This window comes from Salvelinus alpinus, chromosome 7 (genome assembly GCF_045679555.1).
Source record: "Salvelinus alpinus chromosome 7, SLU_Salpinus.1, whole genome shotgun sequence".
Lineage (NCBI taxonomy): Eukaryota > Metazoa > Chordata > Actinopteri > Salmoniformes > Salmonidae > Salvelinus > Salvelinus alpinus.
The window spans coordinates 86,469,722-86,490,096 of record NC_092092.1 but is presented as its reverse complement, the minus strand read 5'-3'; positions in this window follow the sequence as shown (position 1 = coordinate 86,490,096).

Sequence of the window (20,375 nt, the reverse complement as noted above, 5' to 3'; positions counted from 1 at the left end):
AGTCTCACTGCAGAATCAAAAGTCAATACAGGACTAAGATCGAATCCCACCGGCTCTGACGCTATTCATATGTGACAGGGCTTGCAAACTATCATGGATTACAAAGAGAAACCCAGCCGTGAGCTGCCCAGTGGCACCAGATGAGCTAAATTCCTTCTCTGCTCGCTTCGAGGCAAGCAACACTGAACCTGCATGAGATCACCAGCTGTTCGGATGATCTCACTATTAATTGCCGATGTGAGTAAGACCTTTCAACAGGTAAACATTCACAAGACCGTGAGGCCAGACAGATTACCAGGACGGGAACTCAGACCACTTTTTACACATTTTGTTATGTTACAGCCTTATTCTAAATTTGATTAAATTACAAACAAATCCTCAGCAATCTACAGACAATACCTATTTTTTTTTTATTAAAAAAGTTTTAAAAAGTTAACAAAATTTTAACATATAAATAAAATAGAAATATCTTATTTACGTAAGAACTCAGACCCTTTGCTATGAGACGAAATTGATCTCAGTTGCATCCTGTTTCCGTTGATCATCCTTGAGTTGTTTCTACAACTTGATTGGAGTCCACCTGTGGTAAATTCAATCAATTGGAAATGGTTTGGAAGGCAGACACCTGTCTATATAAGATCCCACAGTTGACAGTGTATGTCAGAGAAAAACCAAGCCATGAGGTCGAAGGAGTTGCCCGTAGAGCGCCAAGACAGGATTGTGTTGAGACACAGATCTGGGGAAAGGTACCAAAAAATGTCTGCAGCATTGAAGGTCCCCGAGAACACAGTGGCCTCCATCATTCTTAAATGGAAGATGTTTGGAACCACCAAGTCTCTTCCTAGTGTCACGCCCTGACCTTAGAGATCCTTTTTATGTCTCTATTTTGGTTTGGTCAGGGCGTGAGTTGGGGTGGGAAATCTATGTTATGTGTTCTATGTTTTCTATTTCTGTGTGTTTGGCCGTGTGTGGTTCTCAATCAGAGGCAGCTGTCTATCGTTGTCTCTGATTGAGAACCATACTTAGGTAGCCTTTTCCCACCTGTGTTTTGTGGGTAGTTGTTTTCTGTCTTTGTGTCTGTACCAGACAGAACTGTTTCGTGTTGTTCGATTTTCGTTTATCACTTTGTTATTTTTGTCATAGTGTTCACTTTTCATTACAAGGCATGAACACTTACCACGCTGCGTTTTGGTCTCCTCCCTTAGACGATCGTTATAGAACTACCCACCAACAAAGGACCAAGCAGCTTGGTAGGAGGGAGCAGCATTTGTTGGAGAGTTGAACATGGGAGGATATCCTGGACGGCAAGGGACCCTGGGCACAGACGGGAGAGTATCGCCGTCCTAAAGAGGAGCTGGAGGCAGCTAAAGCTGAGCGGCGACACTACGAGGAATTGGCTCGAGGAGGCGTGCACGGAAGGCAGCCCCAGAATTTTTTTGGGGGGAGGCACACAGGGATATTGGCGGAGTCAGGTCATAGACCTGAGCCAACTCCCCGTGCTTGCCGTGGGGAGAGAGTGACCGGGCAGGCACCGTGTTATGCGGTGACGCGCACGGTGTCCCCAGTGCGCACTCATAGCCCGGTGCGCTACATCGCAGCTCCTCGCATCGGCCGGGCTAGAGTGGGCATCGAGCCAGGAGGGATGGTGCCGGCTCAGCGCATCTGGCCTCCAGTGCGTCTCCTCGGCCCGGGTTATCCTGCGCCAGCCCTACGCAAGGTGTCCCCGGTTCGCCAGCACAGCCCAGTGCGGCCTGTTCCAGCTCCCCGCACTTGCCGGGCTACAGGGGGTATCCAGCCAGGACGAGTTGTGCTAGCTCTGCGCTCGAGACCGCCAGTGCGCCTCCACGGCCCAGTGTATCCGGTACCTCGGCCAAAGAAGAGGCCTCCTATATGTCTCCCCAGCCTGGTGAGTCCTGTGCCTGCTCCCAGTGTGTCTCTCCACTCCAGTGATGATCCATGGCACGAAGCCTCCAGTGATGATCCATGGCAAGAAGCCTCCAGTGATGATCCATGGCAAGAAGCCTCCAGTGATGATCCATGGCACGAAGCCTCCAGTGATGATCCATGGCACGAAGCCTCCAGTGATGATCCATGGCAAGAAGCCTCCAGGGGTGAGACATGGCACGAAGCCTCCAGAGACGGCATCCAGCCCGGAGCCTCCAGAGTCTCCCTCCTGTCCGGAGCAGCCAGAGTCTCCCTCCTGTCCGGAGCAGCCAGAGTCTCCCTCCTGTCCGGAGCTGCCCGAGTCGCCCTCCTGTCCGGAGCTGCCCGAGTCTCCCTCCTGTCCGGAGCTGCCCGAGTCTCCCTCCTGTCCGGAGCCTCCAGAGTCTCCCTCCTGTCCGGAGCTGCCAGTACTGGTACCCTGTCTATACTGTACAGCCATGTTATTACCTCGTACCCTGCACATGGACTCAGTACTGGTACCCTGTCTATACTGTACAGCCATGTTATTGGTACTCATTGTGTATTTATTTATTGTGTTCTTATTTCTCTCTATTTTCTCTATGTTTTTACTTTATGTATTGATGGGAAGGACCTGTCAGTCAGCATTTCACTGTTAGTCTACACCTGTTGTTTACCAAGCATGTGAGGAATAACATGTGATTTGACGGTCTGGAAGGGTTTTGCTGGTCTTTAGATCACTAAGACTGGCGGTCAGGATGCAGTTACGGAGCGCTGATTCCCCTGATTACTAGGAGGGCCCCTGAACACACACACACACACATGCAGTCAGGTCGGCACGCACACACACACACACACACACACACACACACAGACAAACGGACAGACACACAAACACGTACACACACAGACACACACAGACAAACGGACAGACACACAAACACGTACACACACAGACACACACACGGACAGACGGACACACAAACCCAGACACATACACACGCACACATGCAGTCAGGTCGGCACGCACACACACACACACACACACACACACACACACACACACACACACACACACACACACACACACACACACACACACACACACACACACACACACACAGTGGTATCAGTCGTAGCATCATCAGGTGGAGCTGTCAGAGAGAGATGGTCTGATTGGAACCAGAGGGGGAGACAATGATGTCACACCGACACACAGGAACACACACACTGACACACAGAAACACACACACAGAAACACACATACCGACACACAGAAATACACACACACAGCCCTGTCATATCTAATGTATTTGTAATGAGTGATGCTATCTGCCAGGCTAGCCTCTATAAAACGTTATACTGACTGAGAGGCTGAGAGAGAGGACACCACATGACTACTGGACACAAACCATTGGGTAGAAGTAGATCATATTGGGCCTCCCGGGTGCATCACAGTGCTAGAGGCTTCACTACAGACCCAGGTTTGATCCCAGGCTGTGATGCAGTGTTAGAGGCTTCACTACAGACCCAGGTTTGATCCCAGGCTGTGATGCAGTGTTAGGGGCTTCACTACAGACCCAGGTTTGATCCCAGGTTTGTGATGCAGTGCTAGAGGCTTCACTACAGACTCAGGTTTGATCCCAGGCTGTGAAACAAACCCAACCTTAATTTCTGTTGTGATGCAGTCACGACCACAAATCTCACAAAACTCTGTTTTAGACAAGATTGATTTTATGACCAAGATGATCCTATTTACACTTTGTGGACAGTAGAATAAATGCCTCAGACCACTTGTAGAAAAACTAAGTGTTTTTCTAGATCTTTATTTACCCTCCTGTGTCACTTTATACACTGAAGATCACCCCTAAACATAAAATGACATAGTTTATCCACCTCTCTGTGACCGCCAATAACTTCAGAACAAAGTTGACTACAAATACAAAGTTGCCAATGTCTTTGCAATTGATACAAACAAGCTACATATAAAAATATGCTTCGAACTTAAACCAAGATGACTGCATTACATTATAAAAAGTAGGCTACAGGCCTATTTCAATCATATTGAACTAGGCCTGTATTTCATGTCCAATCATATTGAACTAGGCCTGTATTTCATGTCCAATCATATTGAACTAGGCCTGTATTTCATGTTCAATCATATTGAACTAGGCCTGTATTTCATGTCCAATCATATTGAACTAGGCCTGTATTTCATGTCCAATCATATTGAACTAGGCCTGTATTTCATGTCCAATCATATTGAACTAGGCCTGTATTTCATGTTCATTCATATTGAAATAGGCCTGTATTTCATGTTCAATCATCTGTAATTTTGCTTAATATATTTCATGATGTGTAGCCTAACATCTGTGCAATTATGTGTCAAATTGGCGATTTCGTGATTTTTTATTGGATAAGTTATTAGAATAGGCCGCCTCAGTATTTGCAGCCGTAGGTGGTAACATCTCTCTAGGAGCTGATCTGCCGTCAGTATTGTGAAATCATTTGAATGTTAAGGAAATATTTGAATGGAGAAAGCTGATCCGAGAGCAGCGCTCCCTTTCTTTCCATCATGTCAGTATCGACACATCCAACAGAGCACTTAGCAACCGATATCTCTCTGCGTGGTGTTTTGGGAAACGTTACATCTTCGGGCTGTTGTAGGAACGATGTATCATAAAAAAATTCATAAGCCTAAGTTCCATTGCCATCTGGAACCGGACGCAGGGGGATCAGATGGAGTGGATAGCTAATTTGGTTGGGAACTGATGGACCATAATGTTAGTGCAATCAAACCTAGTAAGCCAAGCCTCAAAACAAGTGTTATTTTAGCAACATTTCCTAGCTATTCCTGCTATAAATCTTATATTGTATCTGTCTATTATGTCATCTAATGTTAATTGTTCCACCAAAGCATTAGGTTATATATTTTTGACACGTTGTAGAACCTTTGCTGAGCTAGCTAGCTAGCCAGCCTAGCTAGCCTACTTTGTTAAGTGCCACATTAATTCACTATGCAGAGTCTGTGTTCTAGCTAGTTCACTATGCAGAGTCTGTGTTCTAGCTAGTTCACTATGCAGAGTCTGTGTTCTAGCTAGATCACTATGCAGAGTCTGTGTTCTAGCTAGTTCACTATGCAGAGTCTGTGTTCTAGCTAGTTCACTATGCAGAGTCTGTGTTCTAGCTAGTTCACTATAAAGAGTCTGTGTTCTAGCTAGCTCACTATGCAGAGTCTGTGTTCTAGCTAGCTCACTATGCAGAGTCTGTGTTCTAGCTAGCTCACTATGCAGAGTCTGTGTTCTAGCTAGTTCACTATGCAGAGTCTGTGTTCTAGCTAGCTCACTATGCAGAGTCTGTGTTCTAGCTAGCTCACTATGCAGAGTCTGTGTTCTAGCTAGCTCACTATGCAGAGTCTGTGTTCTAGCTAGCTCACTATGCAGAGTCTGTGTTCTAGCTAGTTCACTATGCAGAGTCTGTGTTCTAGCTAGCTCACTATGCAGAGTCTGTGTTCTAGCTAGCTCACTATGCAGAGTCTGTGTTCTAGCTAGATCACTATGCAGAGTCTGTGTTCTAGCTAGCTCACTATGCAGAGTCTGTGTTCTAGCTAGCTCACTATGCAGAGTCTGTGTTCTAGCTAGATCACTATGCAGAGTCTGTGTTCTAGCTAGCTCACTATGCAGAGTCTGTGTTCTAGCTAGTTCACTATGCAGAGTCTGTGTTCTAGCTAGTTCACTATACAGAGTCTGTGTTCTAGCTAGCTCACTATGCAGAGTCTGTGTTCTAGCTAGCTCACTATGCAGAGTCTGTGTTCTAGCTAGATCACTATGCAGAGTCTGTGTTCTAGCTAGCTCACTATGCAGAGTCTGTGTTCTAGCTAGCTAAATATGCAGAGTCTGTGTTCTAGCTAGCTCACTATGCAGAGTCTGTGTTCTAGCTAGTTCACTATGCAGAGTCTGTGTTCTAGCTAGTTCACTATGCAGAGTCTGTGTTCTAGCTAGTTCACTATGCAGAGTCTGTGTTCTAGCTAGCTCACTATGCAGAGTCTGTGTTCTAGCTAGTTCACTATGCAGAGTCTGTGTTCTAGCTAGCTCACTATGCAGAGTCTGTGTTCTAGCTTGCTCACTATGCAGAGTCTGTGTTCTAGCTAGCTAAATATGCAGAGTCTGTGTTCTAGCTAGCTCACTATGCAGAGTCTGTGTTCTAGCTAGTTCACTATGCAGAGTCTGTGTTCTAGCTAGTTCACTATGCAGAGTCTGTGTTCTAGCTAGCTCACTATGCAGAGTCTGTGTTCTAGCTAGTTCACTATGCAGAGTCTGTGTTCTAGCTAGTTCACTATGCAGAGTCTGTGTTCTAGCTAGCTCACTATGCAGAGTCTGTGTTCTAGCTAGATCACTATGCAGAGTCTGTGTTCTAGCTAGTTCACTATGCAGAGTCTGTGTTCTAGCTAGCTCACTATGCAGAGTCTGTGTTCTAGCTAGCTCACTATGCAGAGTCTGTGTTCTAGCTAGCTAAATATGCAGAGTCTGTGTTCTAACTAGCTCACTATGCAGAGTCTGTGTTCTAGCTAGCTAAATATGCAGAGTCTGTGTTCTAGCTAGCTCACTATGCAGAGTCTGTGTTCTAGCTAGCTCACTATGCAGAGTCTGTGTTCTAGCTAGCTCACTATGCAGAGTCTGTGTTCTAGCTAGCTCACTATGCAGAGTCTGTGTTCTAGCTAGTTCACTATGCAGAGTCTGTGTTCTAGCTAGCTAAATATGCAGAGTCTGTGTTCTAGCTAGCTCACTATGCAGAGTCTGTGTTCTAGCTAGTTCACTATGCAGAGTCTGTGTTCTAGCTAGTTCACTATGCAGAGTCTGTGTTCTAGCTAGTTCACTGTGCAGAGTCTGTGTTCTAGCTAGTTCACTATGCAGAGTCTGTGTTCTAGCTAGCTCACTATGCAGAGTCTGTGTTCTAGCTAGATCACTATGCAGAGTCTGTGTTCTAGCTAGTTCACTATGCAGAGTCTGTGTTCTAGCTAGCTCACTATGCAGAGTCTGTGTTCTAGCTAGCTAAATATGCAGAGTCTGTGTTCTAGCTAGTTCACTATACAGAGTCTGTGTTCTAGCTAGCTCACTATGCAGAGTCTGTGTTCTAGCTAGCTCACTATGCAGAGTCTGTGTTCTAGCTAGTTCACTATGCAGAGTCTGTGTTCTAGCTAGTTCACTATGCAGAGTCTGTGTTCTAGCTAGCTCACTATGCAGAGTCTGTGTTCTAGCTAGCTCACTATGCAGAGTCTGTGTTCTAGCTAGCTCACTATGCAGAGTCTGTGTTCTAGCTAGATCACTATGCAGAGTCTGTGTTCTAGCTAGTTCACTATGCAGAGTCTGTGTTCTAGCTAGATCACTATGCAGAGTCTGTGTTCTAGCTAGCTCACTATGCAGAGTCTGTGTTCTAGCTAGTTCACTATGCAGAGTCTGTGTTCTAGCTAGTTCACTATACAGAGTCTGTGTTCTAGCTAGCTCACTATGCAGAGTCTGTGTTCTAGCTAGCTCACTATGCAGAGTCTGTGTTCTAGCTAGCTCACTATGCAGAGTCTGTGTTCTAGCTAGTTCACTATGCAGAGTCTGTGTTCTAGCTAGTTCACTATGCAGAGTCTGTGTTCTAGCTAGCTCACTATGCAGAGTCTGTGTTCTAGCTAGCTAAATATGCAGAGTCTGTGTTCTAGCTAGCTCACTATGCAGAGTCTGTGTTCTAGCTAGTTCACTATGCAGAGTCTGTGTTCTAGCTAGTTCACTATGCAGAGTCTGTGTTCTAGCTAGTTCACTATGCAGAGTCTGTGTTCTAGCTAGCTCACTATGCAGAGTCTGTGTTCTAGCTAGTTCACTATGCAGAGTCTGTGTTCTAGCTAGCTCACTATGCAGAGTCTGTGTTCTAGCTTGCTCACTATGCAGAGTCTGTGTTCTAGCTAGCTAAATATGCAGAGTCTGTGTTCTAGCTAGCTCACTATGCAGAGTCTGTGTTCTAGCTAGTTCACTATGCAGAGTCTGTGTTCTAGCTAGTTCACTATGCAGAGTCTGTGTTCTAGCTAGCTCACTATGCAGAGTCTGTGTTCTAGCTAGTTCACTATGCAGAGTCTGTGTTCTAGCTAGCTCACTATGCAGAGTCTGTGTTCTAGCTAGATCACTATGCAGAGTCTGTGTTCTAGCTAGTTCACTATGCAGAGTCTGTGTTCTAGCTAGCTCACTATGCAGAGTCTGTGTTCTAGCTAGCTCACTATGCAGAGTCTGTGTTCTACCTAGCTAAATATGCAGAGTCTGTGTTCTAGCTAGCTCACTATGCAGAGTCTGTGTTCTAGCTAGCTCACTATGCAGAGTCTGTGTTCTAGCTAGCTCACTATGCAGAGTCTGTGTTCTAGCTAGCTCACTATGCAGAGTCTGTGTTCTAGCTAGTTCACTATGCAGAGTCTGTGTTCTAGCTAGCTAAATATGCAGAGTCTGTGTTCTAGCTAGCTCACTATGCAGAGTCTGTGTTCTAGCTAGTTCACTATGCAGAGTCTGTGTTCTAGCTAGTTCACTATGCAGAGTCTGTGTTCTAGCTAGCTCACTATGCAGAGTCTGTGTTCTAGCTAGTTCACTATGCAGAGTCTGTGTTCTAGCTAGTTCACTATGCAGAGTCTGTGTTCTAGCTAGTTCACTATGCAGAGTCTGTGTTCTAGCTAGCTCACTATGCAGAGTCTGTGTTCTAGCTAGTTCACTATGCAGAGTCTGTGTTCTAGCTAGTTCACTATGCAGAGTCTGTGTTCTAGCTAGTTCACTATGCAGAGTCTGTGTTCTAGCTAGTTCACTATGCAGAGTCTGTGTTCTAGCTAGTTCACTATGCAGAGTCTGTGTTCTAGCTAGATCACTATGCAGAGTCTGTGTTCTAGCTAGCTAAATATGCAGAGTCTGTGTTCTAGCTAGCTAAATATGCAGAGTCTGTGTTCTAGCTAGTTCACTATGCAGAGTCTGTGTTCTAGCTAGTTCACTATGCAGAGTCTGTGTTCTAGCTAGCTCACTATGCAGAGTCTGTGTTCTAGCTAGATCACTATGCAGAGTCTGTGTTCTAGCTAGTTCACTATGCAGAGTCTGTGTTCTAGCTAGATCACTATGCAGAGTCTGTGTTCTAGCTAGCTAAATATGCAGAGTCTGTGTTCTAGCTAGCTAAATATGCAGAGTCTGTGTTCTAGCTAGCTAAATATGCAGAGTCTGTGTTCTAGCTAGCTCACTATGCAGAGTCTGTGTTCTAGCTAGTTCACTATGCAGAGTCTGTGTTCTAGCTAGTTCACTATACAGAGTCTGTGTTCTAGCTAGCTCACTATGCAGAGTCTGTGTTCTAGCTAGCTCACTATGCAGAGTCTGTGTTCTAGCTAGCTCACTATGCAGAGTCTGTGTTCTAGCTAGCTCACTATGCAGAGTCTGTGTTCTAGCTAGTTCACTATGCAGAGTCTGTGTTCTAGCTAGCTCACTATGCAGAGTCTGTGTTCTAGCTAGCTAAATATGCAGAGTCTGTGTTCTAGCTAGCTCACTATGCAGAGTCTGTGTTCTAGCTAGTTCACTATGCAGAGTCTGTGTTCTAGCTAGTTCACTATGCAGAGTCTGTGTTCTAGCTAGTTCACTATGCAGAGTCTGTGTTCTAGCTAGCTCACTATGCAGAGTCTGTGTTCTAGCTAGTTCACTATGCAGAGTCTGTGTTCTAGCTAGCTCACTATGCAGAGTCTGTGTTCTAGCTTGCTCACTATGCAGAGTCTGTGTTCTAGCTAGCTAAATATGCAGAGTCTGTGTTCTAGCTAGCTCACTATGCAGAGTCTGTGTTCTAGCTAGTTCACTATGCAGAGTCTGTGTTCTAGCTAGTTCACTATGCAGAGTCTGTGTTCTAGCTAGCTCACTATGCAGAGTCTGTGTTCTAGCTAGTTCACTATGCAGAGTCTGTGTTCTAGCTAGCTCACTATGCAGAGTCTGTGTTCTAGCTAGATCACTATGCAGAGTCTGTGTTCTAGCTAGTTCACTATGCAGAGTCTGTGTTCTAGCTAGCTCACTATGCAGAGTCTGTGTTCTAGCTAGCTCACTATGCAGAGTCTGTGTTCTACCTAGCTAAATATGCAGAGTCTGTGTTCTAGCTAGCTCACTATGCAGAGTCTGTGTTCTAGCTAGCTCACTATGCAGAGTCTGTGTTCTAGCTAGCTCACTATGCAGAGTCTGTGTTCTAGCTAGCTCACTATGCAGAGTCTGTGTTCTAGCTAGTTCACTATGCAGAGTCTGTGTTCTAGCTAGCTAAATATGCAGAGTCTGTGTTCTAGCTAGCTCACTATGCAGAGTCTGTGTTCTAGCTAGTTCACTATGCAGAGTCTGTGTTCTAGCTAGTTCACTATGCAGAGTCTGTGTTCTAGCTAGCAAGCTATGCAGAGTCTGTGTTCTAGCTAGTTCACTATGCAGAGTCTGTGTTCTAGCTAGTTCACTATGCAGAGTCTGTGTTCTAGCTAGTTCACTATGCAGAGTCTGTGTTCTAGCTAGCTCACTATGCAGAGTCTGTGTTCTAGCTAGTTCACTATGCAGAGTCTGTGTTCTAGCTAGTTCACTATGCAGAGTCTGTGTTCTAGCTAGTTCACTATGCAGAGTCTGTGTTCTAGCTAGTTCACTATGCAGAGTCTGTGTTCTAGCTAGTTCACTATGCAGAGTCTGTGTTCTAGCTAGATCACTATGCAGAGTCTGTGTTCTAGCTAGCTAAATATGCAGAGTCTGTGTTCTAGCTAGCTAAATATGCAGAGTCTGTGTTCTAGCTAGTTCACTATGCAGAGTCTGTGTTCTAGCTAGTTCACTATGCAGAGTCTGTGTTCTAGCTAGCTCACTATGCAGAGTCTGTGTTCTAGCTAGATCACTATGCAGAGTCTGTGTTCTAGCTAGTTCACTATGCAGAGTCTGTGTTCTAGCTAGATCACTATGCAGAGTCTGTGTTCTAGCTAGCTAAATATGCAGAGTCTGTGTTCTAGCTAGCTAAATATGCAGAGTCTGTGTTCTAGCTAGTTCACTATGCAGAGTCTGTGTTCTAGCTAGATCACTATGCAGAGTCTGTGTTCTAGCTAGCTAAATATGCAGAGTCTGTGTTCTAGCTAGCTCACTATGCAGAGTCTGTGTTCTAGCTAGATCACTATGCAGAGTCTGTGTTCTAGCTAGCTCACTATGCAGAGTCTGTGTTCTAGCTAGTTCACTATGCAGATTATGTGTTCTAGCTAGTTCACTATGCAGAGTCTGTGTTCTAGCTAGTTCACTATGCAGAGTCTGTGTTCTAGCTAGCTAAATATGCAGAGTCTGTGTTCTAGCTAGCTCACTATGCAGAGTCTGTGTTCTAGCTAGTTCACTATGCAGAGTCTGTGTTCTAGCTAGTTCAATATGCAGAGTCTGTGTTCTAGCTAGCTAAATATGCAGAGTCTGTGTTCTAGCTAGCTAAATATGCAGAGTCTGTGTTCTAGCTAGCTAAATATGCAGAGTCTGTGTTCTAGCTAGTTCACTATGCAGAGTCTGTGTTCTAGCTAGCTAAATATGCAGAGTCTGTGTTCTAGCTAGTTCACTATGCAGAGTCTGTGTTCTAGCTAGCTAAATATGCAGAGTCTGTGTTCTAGCTAGTTCACTATGCAGAGTCTGTGTTCTAGCTAGCTAAATATGCAGAGTCTGTGTTCTAGCTAGCTAAATATGCAGAGTCTGTGTTCTAGCTAGTTCACTATGCAGAGTCTGTGTTCTAGCTAGCTAAATATGCAGAGTCTGTGTTCTAGCTAGTTCACTATGCAGAGTCTGTGTTCTAGCTAGCTAAATATGCAGAGTCTGTGTTCTAGCTAGTTCACTATGCAGAGTCTGTGTTCTAGCTAGCTAAATATGCAGAGTCTGTGTTCTAGCTAGCTAAATATGCAGAGTCTGTGTTCTAGCTAGTTCACTATGCAGAGTCTGTGTTCTAGCTAGATCACTATGCAGAGTCTGTGTTCTAGCTAGCTAAATATGCAGAGTCTGTGTTCTAGCTAGATCACTATGCAGAGTCTGTGTTCTAGCTAGTTCACTATGCAGAGTCTGTGTTCTAGCTAGATCACTATGCAGAGTCTGTGTTCTAGCTAGCTAAATATGCAGAGTCTGTGTTCTAGCTAGCTAAATATGCAGAGTCTGTGTTCTAGCTAGTTCACTATGCAGAGTCTGTGTTCTAGCTAGATCACTATGCAGAGTCTGTGTTCTAGCTAGCTAAATATGCAGAGTCTGTGTTCTAGCTAGCTCACTATGCAGAGTCTGTGTTCTAGCTAGATCACTATGCAGAGTCTGTGTTCTAGCTAGCTCACTATGCAGAGTCTGTGTTCTAGCTAGTTCACTATGCAGATTATGTGTTCTAGCTAGTTCACTATGCAGAGTCTGTGTTCTAGCTAGTTCACTATGCAGAGTCTGTGTTCTAGCTAGCTAAATATGCAGAGTCTGTGTTCTAGCTAGCTCACTATGCAGAGTCTGTGTTCTAGCTAGTTCACTATGCAGAGTCTGTGTTCTAGCTAGTTCAATATGCAGAGTCTGTGTTCTAGCTAGCTAAATATGCAGAGTCTGTGTTCTAGCTAGCTAAATATGCAGAGTCTGTGTTCTAGCTAGCTAAATATGCAGAGTCTGTGTTCTAGCTAGTTCACTATGCAGAGTCTGTGTTCTAGCTAGCTAAATATGCAGAGTCTGTGTTCTAGCTAGTTCACTATGCAGAGTCTGTGTTCTAGCTAGCTAAATATGCAGAGTCTGTGTTCTAGCTAGTTCACTATGCAGAGTCTGTGTTCTAGCTAGCTAAATATGCAGAGTCTGTGTTCTAGCTAGCTAAATATGCAGAGTCTGTGTTCTAGCTAGTTCACTATGCAGAGTCTGTGTTCTAGCTAGCTAAATATGCAGAGTCTGTGTTCTAGCTAGTTCACTATGCAGAGTCTGTGTTCTAGCTAGCTAAATATGCAGAGTCTGTGTTCTAGCTAGTTCACTATGCAGAGTCTGTGTTCTAGCTAGCTAAATATGCAGAGTCTGTGTTCTAGCTAGCTAAATATGCAGAGTCTGTGTTCTAGCTAGTTCACTATGCAGAGTCTGTGTTCTAGCTAGATCACTATGCAGAGTCTGTGTTCTAGCTAGCTAAATATGCAGAGTCTGTGTTCTAGCTAGCTCACTATGCAGAGTCTGTGTTCTAGCTAGATCACTATGCAGAGTCTGTGTTCTAGCTAGCTCACTATGCAGAGTCTGTGTTCTAGCTAGTTCACTATGCAGATTATGTGTTCTAGCTAGTTCACTATGCAGAGTCTGTGTTCTAGCTAGTTCACTATGCAGAGTCTGTGTTCTAGCTAGTTCACTATGCAGAGTCTGTGTTCTAGCTAGCTAAATATGCAGAGTCTGTGTTCTAGCTAGCTCACTATGCAGAGTCTGTGTTCTAGCTAGTTCACTATGCAGAGTCTGTGTTCTAGCTAGTTCACTATGCAGAGTCTTTGATCTAGCTAGCTAAATATGCAGAGTCTGTGTTCTAGCTAGCTAAATATGCAGAGTCTGTGTTCTAGCTAGCTAAATATGCAGAGTCTGTGTTCTAGCTAGTTCACTATGCAGAGTCTGTGTTCTAGCTAGCTAAATATGCAGAGTCTGTGTTCTAGCTAGTTCACTATGCAGAGTCTGTGTTCTAGCTAGCTAAATATGCAGAGTCTGTGTTCTAGCTAGTTCACTATGCAGAGTCTGTGTTCTAGCTAGCTAAATATGCAGAGTCTGTGTTCTAGCTAGCTAAATATGCAGAGTCTGTGTTCTAGCTAGTTCACTATGCAGAGTCTGTGTTCTAGCTAGCTAAATATGCAGAGTCTGTGTTCTAGCTAGTTCACTATGCAGAGTCTGTGTTCTAGCTAGCTAAATATGCAGAGTCTGTGTTCTAGCTAGCTAAGTATGCAGAGTCTGTGTTCTAGCTAGATCACTATGCAGAGTCTGTGGTGTAATTACGTTTCCAAATCATGTCTTCATATCTCAATATTGCATGGGCAGAAATTGACATGTAAAAATATGATTTGTGTAACTGCTGTCGTCCTCCTCATCTGACGAGAAGTTTGAAGGATCGGAAGACCAATGCGCAGCGTGGTAAGTGTCCATAACGTTTATTTTAAAATATAAACTGAACACTATGAACCCGTGAATGTTGATGTGTGAAGAGGTAATCTTTAATCTCTGTAGTAGTGATTAAACTTTTTATGCGTTTTTCATTTCTTCCAGAATCACATCTCCATGTTGGCTCTGCACGTAGCTAAGTTCACATCCCCATGTTGATGAGTAGCTGAGCGTTTGTTTGTGTTTTGTTTCTATCCCCTATCCTGCACGAGACTGGAGCCTTATTGCTGGCAGTGTTGAATTTAACCACCACAGATCAGCCATGCAGAACTCAAAAAGTCTTCCTCAGCTATTGTATTAGTATATTACTCATAACTGAATGCTATCAGAACTTCATGCAACAAAATGATTGCTCACTCAAGGCAAAATTACAATGGAAACTGTTATCGTAAAGAAGGTATTAACATTTTATTGACACAAATATGTTTAGGTTTGGGTATATGGGTATATGTTTGGGTATATGTATCTGTTGTCTAGTGTATAGTATCCACATACAGTTTGGGTATATGTATCTGTTGTCTAGTGTATAGTATCCACATACAGTTTGGGTATATGTATCTGTTGTCTAGTGTATAGTGTCCACATACAGTTTGGGTATATGTACTGTATCTGTTGTCTAGTGTATAGTGTTCACATACAGTTTGGGTATATGTATCTGTTGTCTAGTGTATAGTATCCACATACAGTTTGTGTATATGTATCTGTTGTCTAGTGTATAGTATCCACATACAGTTTGGGTATATGTATCTGTTGTCTAGTGTATAGTATCCACATACAGTTTGGGTATATGTATCTGTTGTCTAGTGTATAGTATCCACATACAGTTTGGGTATATGTACTGTTGTTTAGTGTACAGTGTCCACATACAGTTTGGGTATATGTATCTGTTGTCTAGTGTATAGTGTCCACATACAGTTTGGGTATATGTACTGTATCTGTTGTCTAGTGTATAGTATTCACATACAGTTTGGGTATATGTATCTGTTGTCTAGTGTATAGTATCCACATACAGTTTGGGTATATGTACTGTTGTCTAGTGTATAGTGTCCACATACAGTTTGGGTATATGTACTGTATCTGTTGTCTAGTGTATAGTATCCACATACAGTTTGGGTATATGTACTGTTGTCTAGTGTATAGTGTCCACATACAGTTTGGGTATATGTACTGTATCTGTTGTCTAGTGTATAGTGTTCACATACAGTTTGGGTATATGTACTGTATCTGTTGTCTAGTGTATAGTATCCACATACAGTTTGGGTATATGTACTGTATCTGTTGTCTAGTGTATAGTATCCACATACAGTTTGGGTATATGTATCTGTTGTCTAGTGTATAGTGTTCACATACAGTTTGAGTATATGTACTGTATGTGTGTTTGTTTCTAATGGATGAGCATCTGTTTGGCAAAACTACAGGCATTGGGATTGTTTCCACCGTTATTGAAGCCCCTGACCCTGTTTCTCACACACCCAGACACACACAGTTCTATGCCCATTGTCAGTGTGTGACAGGACCTGTGGCTTCAGTAGAAGGGTTGTGATGCTTCTCGAGTACTATAGTTCTGAACAGCTTTATTAACTCTGACGGAGCCTCATTATCTCTAAAAACAGATCTGAGCCTCTAATAAATCATCTCTGCTGCTCCTGATAGAGCTCCAACCTCAACGCATTAAACCATCATGAGCCTAAACCACAGCTCCACTGGTACACACAGCCTAGAGGGAGGGAGGGAGGGAGGGAGGGAGGGAGGGAGGGAGGGAGGGAGGGGAGGGAGGGAGGGAGGGAGGGAGGGAGGGAGGGAGGGAGGGAGGGAGGGAGGGAGGGAGGGAGGGAGGGAGGGAGGGAGGGAGGGAGGGAGGGAGAGAGAGAGAGAGAGAGAGAGAGAGAGAGGGTGTGTGCGTGCGTGTGCGCGCATGTGTGTGTGAGAAGCCACATGTTGGCAGCAGGGTGAAGGCTTTGGGACTGTGTAGTGATTGAAATAGCATATTGTCTTTCAGTTCCTTCTGCTGAATGTAAATTACAGCTCTCTCTCCCTCACCCTCCCTCGTCCTCTATCTTTCTCTGTCTGTTTGTCGTCGGTCTGTCTGTCTCTCTCTTTCTCTCAATTCAATTAAATTTCAATTTAAGGGCATTATTAGCCATGGGAAACATGCCAAAGCAGGTGAAAAAGATAATGAACAAAAGTGAATTTAACAAAGCAAAATGAACAGTAACATTACACTCACAAAAGTTCCAAAAGAATAGAGTCATTTGAGACGTCATATTATGTCTATTACAGTGTTGTAATGATGTTCAAATAGTTACAAAAGGGAAAATAAATAAACATTTAGGTTGTATTTACAGTGGTGTTTGTTCTTCACTGGTTTCCCTTTTCTTGTGGCGACAGGTCACAAATCTTGCTGCTGTGATTGCATACTGTGTTACATACCCCAACCAGAAGCCATGGATTACAGGCAACATCCGCACTGAACTGAAGAGCATAGTTTCTGCTTTCAAGGAGCGGTTCTCTAACCCGGAAGCTTATAAGAAATCCTGCTATGCCCTCCTAACGAAACATCAAACAGGCAAAGCTTCAATACAGGAATAAGATCGAATCATACTACACTAGCTTTGACGCTCGTCAGATGTGGCAGGGTTTGCAAATCATTACAGACTAAAAAGGGAAGCACAGCAGAGAGCGGCCCAGTGACACGAGCCTACCAGACGAGCTCACTCGTTCTGTGCTCGCTTCGAGGCAAATAACACTGAAACATGCATGAGAACACCAGCTTTTCCGAAAGACTGTGTGATCACGCGCTTCGCAGCCGATGTGAGTATGACCTTTAAACAGGTCAACATTCACAAGGCCGCAGGGCCAAACGGATTACCAGGACGTGTACTGCGAGCATGCGCTGACCAACTGGCAAGTGTCTTCACTGACATTTTCAACCTTTCCCTGTCCGAGTCTGTAATACCAACATGTTTCAAGCAGACCACCATAGTCCCTGTGCCCAAGAACACTAAGGCAACCTGCCTAAATGACTACAGACCCGTAGCACTTACGTCTGTAACCATGAAGTGCTTTGAAAGATCGGTCATGGCTCACATCAGCACCATTATCCCAGAAACCCTAGACCCACTGCAATTTGCATACCGCCCCAACAACCTCTTCCTCAGCCTGGTCAAGACAAAGGAGATGATTGTGGACTACAGGAAAAAGAGGACCGAGTACGCCCCCATTCTCATCGATGGGGCTGCAGTGGAGCAGGTTGATAGCTTCAAGTTCCTTGGAGTCAACATCACCAACAAGCTAAAATGGTCCAAGCACACCAAGACTTTCACAAAGAGGGCACGACAAAACCTATTCCCCCTCAGGAGACTGAAAAGATTTGGCATGGGTCCTCAGATCCTCTATATACTATCAACCCTCCAAACTCGTCATTAAGCTCAAACCCTGGGTCTCGACCCCGCCCTGTGCAACTGGGTCCAGGACTTTCTGACGGGACGCCCCCAGGTGGTGAGGGTTAGAAACACCATCTCCACCCCACTGATCCTCAACACTGGGGCCCCACAATGGTGCGTTCTCAGCCCTCTCCTGTACTCCCTGTTCACCCATGACTGCGTGGCCATGCACGCCTCCAATTCATCAAGTTTGCAGACGACACTACAGTGGTAGGCTTGATTACCAACAACGACGAGACGGCCTACAGGGAGGAGGTCAGTGCCCTCGGAGTGTGGTGTCAGGAAAATAACCTCACACTCAACATCAACAAAACAAAGGAGATGACCGTGGACTTCAGGAAACAGCAGAGCGAGCACCCCCCTATCCACATCGACAGGACAGTAGTGGAGAGCTTCTTCTAACTAGGGGGCGCAATTTTAACATTTGGCAAAATATGCGTACTCATTTTAAACTGCCTATTTCTCAGCCCCCGAAACTAGAATATGCATATAATAGTCAGATTAGGATAGAAAACACTCTGAAGTTTCCAAAACTGTAAGAATTTTGTCTGTGAGTTAAACAGAACTGATATTACAGGTGAAAACCTGAGAAAACTTCAAGCAGGAAGTGGCACTCATTTTGAGAGCTCTGCGTTCCAATGCCTTCCTATCGCATATGTGAAGTCTCATCAATAAGACCTCTTTTTCTATGTCTTCCCTAAGGTGTCAACAGCCTTTAGACGTAGTTTCAGGCCTTTATTTTGAAGGATGAGCCTACAAGAGCACATTGGGTAAGTGGACAGGTGGGGGCTCTCCGGGTGATTTTTGCGCGAATCTGAAAGGTAGCCATTGTCTCTCTCGCTCCTAGTGAAAAGCCAACTGTCCCGGTTGATTTATTATCGAATGTGAAAAACACCCTGAAGTTGGATCAAAAACAACGTTTGACATGTTTATGTGGACATTATGGATATAATTTGGAATTTTTTCCGCCGTTGTCGCGAACGCTTTTTCCGGTGGATTACTTGTGATGACGCATCAAACAAACGGAGGTATTTGGATATAAAACATATCTTTATGGAACAAAAGGAACATTTGCTGTCTAACTGGGAGTCTCGTGAGTGAAACCAACCAAAGATCAACAAAGGTAAACGATTAATTTGATTGCTTTGCTGGTTTTTGTTACCGAGTTACCTGGCGCTAGTTGTTCTTATTGTTTTGTCGAGCGATCGATACATTTACACAAATGCAAGTATTGCTTTCGCTGGAAAGCATAATTTAAAAATCTGAGACGACAGATGGATTAACAAAAGGCTAAGCTGTGTTTTGCAATATTGCACTTGTGATTTCATGAAATTATATTTTATGATTACCATCTGGCGCTAGGCTACGCTATGCTAGTCAGGGTTTTTAATGAGAAATCCCGGATCCGGGATGGGGATTTCAGAAAGTTAAGTTCCTCGGCGTACACATCACGGACAAACTGAATTGGTCCACCCACACAGACAGCGTTGTGAAGAAGGCGCAGCAGCGCCTCTTCAACCTCAGGAGGCTGAATAAATTTGGCTTGTCACCAAAAGCACTCACAAACTTTTACAGATGCACAATCGAGAGCATTCTGTCGAGATGTATCACAGCCTGGTACGGAACTGCTCCGCCCACAACTTTAAAACTTCTTTGGGCTGCAAGCCCGAAGCCGGGCACAATATGACAACAGCCACTTCAAGTGCAGGGCGCGAAATTCAAAATATATTTTTTAGAAATATTTAACTTTCACACATTAACAAGTCCAATACAGCATATGAAAGATAAACATCTTGTGAATCCAGCCAACATGTCCGATACTTAAAATGTTTTACAGCGAAAACACCACGTATATTTATGTTAGCTCACCACCAAATACAAAAAAGGACAGACATTTTTCACAGCACAGGTAGCATGCACAAAACCAACCTAACTAACCAAGAACCAACCAAACTAACCAAGAAACAACTTCATCAGATGACAGTCTTATAACATGTTATTCAATTAATCTATGTTTTGTTCGAAAAATTTGCATATTTGAGCTATAAATCAGTTTTACATTGCAGCTACCATCACAGCTACCGTCAGAAATAGCACCGAAGCAGCCAGAGTAATTACAGACACCAACGTCAAATACCTAAATACTCATCATAAAACATTTCTGAAAAATACATGGTGTACAGCAAATGAAAGACAGGCATCTTGTGATTCCAGCCAATATTTCCGATTTCTTAAGTGTTTTACAGCCAAAACACAATATAGCATTATATTAGCTTACCACAATAGCCAGAAACACAAGCCATTTACCAGCAGCAAAAGTTAGCGATCGTAACAAACCAGCAAAAGATATATAATTTTTGACTAACCTTGATAAGCTTCATCAGATGACAGTCCTATAACATCAGGTTATACATACACTTATGTTTTGTTCGAAAATTTGCATATTTAGAGCTGAAACCAGTGGTTATACATTGTGCTAACGTAGCATCTTTTTCCCACAACGTCCGGATATTTTTCTGACACTCACATATTCTGACCAAATAACTATTCATAAACATTACTAAAAAATACATGTTGTATAGGAAATGATAGATACACTAGTTCTTAATGCAATCGCCGTGTTAGAATTCTAAAAATAACTTCATTACGACATCCAGCTTAGTTATAGCGAGAGAGTGCCCAAAATCTGGGCGCAAACTACTAGTACAACATGTTCGACAGATATATGAAATAGCATCATAAAATGGGTCCTACTTTTGATGATCTTCCATCAGAATGTTGTACAAGGGGTCCTTTGTCCAGAACAATCGTTGTTTGGATTTAGAATGTCCTCTTCTCCAGTCAATTAGCATGGAAAGCTAGCAAAGTGGCGCGAAGCTCTCCTTCC